Source organism: Cervus elaphus, chromosome 30 (genome assembly GCF_910594005.1).
Source record: "Cervus elaphus chromosome 30, mCerEla1.1, whole genome shotgun sequence".
Taxonomy (NCBI): domain Eukaryota; kingdom Metazoa; phylum Chordata; class Mammalia; order Artiodactyla; family Cervidae; genus Cervus; species Cervus elaphus.
In genome coordinates, this window is record NC_057844.1 from 17,330,336 (window position 1) to 17,336,609 (window position 6,274).

At 46.2% G+C, this 6,274-nt stretch overlaps 1 non-coding gene across 1 annotated transcript; it reads right to left on the reverse strand.

The window, feature by feature from the left end:
- Nucleotides 1-6,167: 6,167 nt before the first annotated feature.
- Nucleotides 6,168-6,274, reverse strand: LOC122687174. The gene has a single exon (XR_006339067.1). It is a non-coding gene; the product is annotated as a U6 spliceosomal RNA (small nuclear RNA).

Genomic DNA, 6,274 nt, shown 5'->3' on the forward strand with positions numbered 1-6,274 from the left:
CCTGGAAGAAGTGTGTTTCTGCCCTATCCAATCACGAGGCACTTTTCGGTCCCCCTATTCTGTTTACACATTTCCATGTCACCATGTTCCATGCGCCAGTCACACAAGGTAACCAACACATGTAGCAGTTTCCCATCTGATGACATATGAAGACAGAAAGTACCTGCTTCTGTTCCAGATATCTAGTATGGTTTTAACATCAGGCTTGGAAAGTGCGTTTCCTCTCAGTCATAATTCACTGCATGACCTGAGTAATCTGGAACCCCTTGGGGAGGGTGTTGGGTGTTTACCATAGCAACCACTGAACTCAATAATAAAGCGTTTGCCTCTTGATTTTTGGGGGGTGGAGGGGATGCTTCCCAGGTGGTGCTAGTGGTAAAGAACACAATCTCCAGTGCAGGAGATGCAAGGGACAGGCTTGAATCCTGGGTCGGGAAGATTCCCTGGAGGAGGGCATGGCAACCCACTCCAGTATTCTCGCCTGGAGAATCCCCATGGACAGAGGAGACTCGCGGGCTATGGCTCATGGGGTTGCAGAGTCAGGCACGACTGAAATGACTTTAGCATGCACCCACTTCTGATTTTTAACCTTGCAGGGGTAATGGGTTGTTTAGTTAGATAATCTTTGGGCCTTTATGCAAAGCAGCTCCCGGTAAATGGAGGGTGAAAGATGACTTGAAGGGAACGCAAACACATCTATGCTATTTACCACCACCTCAGTTCAGTGTGGGAGAAGCTCTGTCATCTGTGTCCTAGTTGCAGACTCACGTAACAGAGATGCCTTGTGTCAGTGGGGAGTGAACCACACACTGGGAAGCCATGCTGTTCACAAGGGCAGGTCTGCGTCCCATCCCACAGGCGGGGACCCATACCCTGCTGCTGACATATGGCGCCCCATCATTAGCCAGATGGCAGCAATGCTGGGGAAGGCCTAAGCACACATGAATAATCTAATCTGGGCTGTGGGAGGCAATTAGGACTGGCTGGGTGGGGATCAAAGCTGGTGTGGGGCTGGAGAAGCTTGGGTAAGTGTTGAAGGTGTTAAAAATGGGGGCACTGGGGGAGTCTTCAGCATCAGCCTTACCTCAGCTATCCCCTCTTCTACTTCTGAGTGGGAAGACAGTTCCAATGTCACCAATCCCCTCTATGCCCAAAAGAAAGGTCAGGGGTTCAGGACAAGAAAAACTTGCTGCACATAAAAAGTAGAATCTTCTTTGAGATTGCATCATGGAACAGACTGCTTCTCTTGAGACTTTTTTTTCAATAAAGAAGGCTTGTTCAGAGTCAGAGTTGAATAGCGATGCTTGATCTGCCCTAGACAATTCAGAGAGCCTCAAATACCTTTGAAATTATATCCAAAGAACCTCGAAAGACCCATGACTCCAAAATATTTTGTAGCCACTGGAATAAAGGTCAGAAGAGCTCAATCTTTCTTTTTATTTTTAATTTTTTGAACTCAGCCTTTCTGATCATGACAGGAAGAATCTTGGAGGGTCCCTGCACACGAAGTGGATGTGGGATGACTCATGGTCTTGTATTTTGCCTGGTCCCTGGGTACCTCCATCTCCATCACCCTTCAGCTGGCCCAGGGCGCACTGCCTGTGTTTCAGAGTCAAGTAGCTAGACCATCTCAGGCCATCTCAGCTCCCTCCAACCAGATCCCAACACAGCCCTTGTCCAGCATCAGCCCTGTGAGCTAGTGCCCTAGATGACACCCCTATAATAAGGTTACACTCAGGCAGAGAGCAAATGAAGCGTAATGATGGGAGGACAAGAGCAGACCTTCCAGCAGGGTAGGCCATGGCAGAGTCAGTTAATTTCCAGTCTCATGAGGGACAAGGAGAACACAGCGGACAGGAAATGGACACCTGAGTCCCACATGTCTGCACCGGCCAGGACGCAGCATTGGGCAATTCACCCTCACGTGTTTATTTCAGTTTCCTAGTCTGTAGAAAGGGGAAGTTGAACTGGATTCCTGAGGCCTCCACAGCTGAGGACGTGACAGGCTGTGGACAGGCTTTCTGGTGCGGTCCTGCTTGTGGAGAGGAATTCAGAAAGGAATGGGTCTTTTATTAGGAGCCAGCTTTCTCTTCCATCTTAAACACCAAGCTGCATATTGTAAGACATGTCGGATTTTGTGATTAGAGAAGGATTATAAGAAAATATATGAGTCCAGGAGGAAAAACATCACTTGAGCACAGCCTCAAGGCTTCGGTGATGGGTCAATGTGCTCATTAGAGCCGAGAGTCAAAGATCAAATATTTCTGATTATAATGGGGTGCTCAACTGTGTGTTTTCTGATTTGGAAATATTGTTCACAAATCTCCCTTCCCGCCTCCAACCTCCAGTTCTGTTCTTAGCAGATCATATACATTTAGATTCTAGATGGTTCGGCATATAAGCCCTAAGGGCTCTGAACCAATACTTTGGCATATTAGTTGTACTCAGGTCTCTTGACTTTTTCACTCAAAGGAGGCTCTGCGTCCTCTCTTCTCTCCTGGATTCCATCCTTCTCATCTCCACCCCCTTTTTGGATGTCACACTTCTAACCCTCCGCTCCAGGCTCACCCTGCTTCCTCCTATGGGCGCTCCAATCTTACCTTCTCCACGGGCTTTCCATTGTCTTCCCAGGTCTTCTCAGATCTTCCTAATCTTAAACATTAAACCAGTTTCTCTGCTCTATTTGTCTTTTTGTACATGCACGTGTATTTATTGCACCTCAGTTGTGTCTGACTGTTTGTGACCCCATGGACCAAATCTTGCCAGGCTCCTCAGTCCATGGGATTCTCCAGGCAAGAAAACTGGAGTGGACTGCCATGCCCTCCACTAAGGGATCTTCCTGACCCAGGGATTGAACGTGCATCTCATGCATTATAGGCAGATTGTTTACCACTGGGGAAGCCTACTTGTCTTTTTAGCCACTTTTTCCTTCTCCCAACCCCCAGTCCTTCGAGTTAATAGCTGTGTGCCTGAGTGCTCAGTTGCTTCAACTCTTTGCGACTCCATGGACCCGCCAGGCTCCTCTGTCCACTGGCTTCTCCAGGCAAGAATGCTGGAATGAGCTGCCATATCCTCTCCCAGGATCTTCCTGACCCAGGAATCGAACCTGCTTCTCTTATGTCTTGTCTTCTGCACTGGCAGATGGGTTCTTTACCATTATCACCATTTGGGAAGCCCAGTAAATAGCTTATACCTCCTGTTTCTGCTTCCCTTGTCTTCTTCCAGTGTCTGCAGTCTGGATGTTCATAAGCTGCTCTGTATCTGCTGTCTCCAAGCAGGGCTTTCTACATCTCCTCTTTGCCTCTGGCATTTGATATAAATGCAGGGTATAGATAGTATGTGCCTCCATCCACGTCCAGTGCCTAGCATTGACCTGACTTAGCAGCGGCTCAGCCAACCTTGGCTGAAAACTGAGGCTCTGTCGCCTCTTCCAGGTATTTCCCATCCTGTGTCTCCTTGCAATCCAAGCCCTTCTCATCTCACCCCCCTATCACGGCAGCAATATTCTGGCTCACTTCTGATTTATCCCATAGAGCACTCTTCCTCAGGACTCACCAACAGTTCCCCAGGGACTATGGACCCAAGCTCCATCTTCTCAATGGGTATTTTTAAAAGTGTAATTAATTGCTTGAAAAAAAAAAGAGTTATAGAGTGGGTTGCCATTTCCAAGGGATCTTCCCACCCAGGAATTGAACCCGTGTTTCCTGTGGCTCCTGCATTAGCAGGCACCTTCTTTACTGTCTGAGCCACCAGGAAAGCCCATGGATATACAAGTGAAACATTTAAACTGAACAAAAGGTACCAGAGAAAGATAAAATCTCTCTTTTCTACCCTTCTCCAAGTTTTCCTTCCAGGAGCAATCACTGTTAGCAGTTTCTTATACATCCTTGCCCATCTCTGCAGAGATATTTCATGGACGCAGTGCTTCCTAATTGGCCTGGAGTTCACCATCAGGGCTGGGGCTCCATCTTCCATCCACTTGGGTTGGGGAGCCCGTTTGCCTCCTGGACACTTCTCCCAGAGCTGGGCTCTACCGGACACATTCCATGCAGCTTGCTTCAAGCTGCAGACCTGAAACTGTCCTTGTTCTCCCTCGATTGTCGGGGCTGCCGGTGTCTGGGAGGGACCCTCAGACCACACGCCCACTGTGGCTCTTGTGAGGGATTCCAGCACTGCTCACCCTCCCTGGAGTAAAGCTCCTTTCTGGTCAGTGGTCCAGTCTGAATCCCACTAATCCTGGCTTGGCTGTTTTTGCACCAACCAGAAACTGACGAAAAGTTCTAAATGGTTTTGCTTCTAAACGCACGGTAGGTTGTGCTCCCTGTTGATCTGGTTGCCGGGAGATGAGCCTGGGATGACACCGTTCCTGTTTTGCAGTATCACTTCATCAGGAGGCCTTATTCCCGGGTCCAGGTCTGACCCCTCTTCAAATGATGCACTGGAATGATCCGAGATACAGCTCGGAATGTCCTCAGAGTCAGAGTGCATTTCCTACTAAATTGGGGACACTCTGCTCTATTCCAGAGCAGCCACTCTGGGACAACCCCCCCGCCCCCCCTCCTCCCCCGCCCCACAGTTCTGCATCTGACAAGGCAGTAATGATAGTCTTGGCTTCAGAAAATAGCCCTGTAACAACATCAAGAGTCTTAAAGCTGTCTCGAGGGAACATATAAATTACTGTTTTAGTTAGATGTGAAGTACCTTAAGTATAAATAGGAAGACTTTTTAGTTCTTTCAAAATCCACCTAATGAACAATAGGCCTGGAACAGTATTTACTGGAGGTGCTGCGTCAGTGACACTTGGCCTATTTAAAATACAGCTTTGGAGGTAAATTCTCATCTGTTATATACACAGTTATGCTATATACGTGTATTATTTATTGTGTATGCTGCTGCTGCTGTGTGTGTTCTAGTCGTGTCTGAGTCTTTATGAACCCATGGACTGTAGCCCCCCAGGCTCCTCTGTCCATGGAATTTTCCAGGCAAGAATAATACTGGAGTGGGTTGCCATTTCCTAATCCAGGAGATCTTCCCAAACCAGGGATCAAACTCATGTCTCTTGCATCTCCTGCATTGGCAGATGGATTCTTTACCACTAGCACCACCTTGGAAGCCTCATTATGTTACACATAGCATATGTTACACATATGCTAACATATATAACTAAGCCCATGTTATACATGTTAATGTTTTATATATATTGACATTCATATATTCCCTTCTCCAGCGGATCTTCTTGACCCAGGGATCAAACTCCTGCATTGCTGGCACCCCAGAGATGTACACCCTCTCTCCCTCTTGCATATTCACAATGCATGTTAGCATATCAAAGGCTCTGAGAGGTCCTAAAGTAAAATAACTTCTAAACCTTTTGAACTCAAACTTATTTGGCAATGAAGCCCTTTATGCACGATTTCTGAGTGTTAGTTGCTCAGTCGTATCCAACTTGTGTCCGACTCTTTGTAACCCCATGGACTGTAACCCACCAGGCTCCTCTGTCCATGGGATTCTCCAGGCAAGAATACCGGAGTGGGTTGCCATGCCCTCCTCCAGGGGATCTTCAGAGGTACATATAAAGGATAGTGTTGCTTCAGTTTCTGCATGCAAGTTAAGCAATTTATTTGTAAACAAACAGCTGGTTCCCTTAAATATTTCATATATCCATTACACTACAAACCAATAACATAATATGTATTATGTATACACCAATAAGCTAATATAATGAATAGGTGAGATTTTAGAAAAATAAGTCACAGTAAAGCTATTATCTATTCCTACCTATGATTTAACATTTATAGTCACATCTTTAAAAAGTCAGTTACATAAAATACATTTCTTTACAAATCGAAGTCCAGCTAGCTGGGCCCCTTCTGTCCTTACTGTCTGGTGACTTTTTCCCTAGTAGCCACTTAACAAATTTCCGGCAGGAACCAGAGGGTCAGCTGTTGGTCACTGATATTTTTTTCCTTAAGAAGATATCAACCTCATTAAGCCAAAGAGAGTCTTCTTATTACAATTAGTTTCTCACCTGAGTGGTCCAAACTATATTTTCCTCATAGCTTCTTTCCAAATGCTATATGTCTCATAAGCACTAGGTCAGAATGCTGTCTTTCTGCTACACAATTGGCTATAATATCATATATACATGTACTTTTTTTTTTTTTTTTAAAAATATGGAACGCTTCACGAATTTGCGTGTCATCCTTGCGCAGGGGCCATGCTAATCTTCTCTGTATCGTTCCAATTTTAGTATATGTGCTGCCGAAGCGAGCAC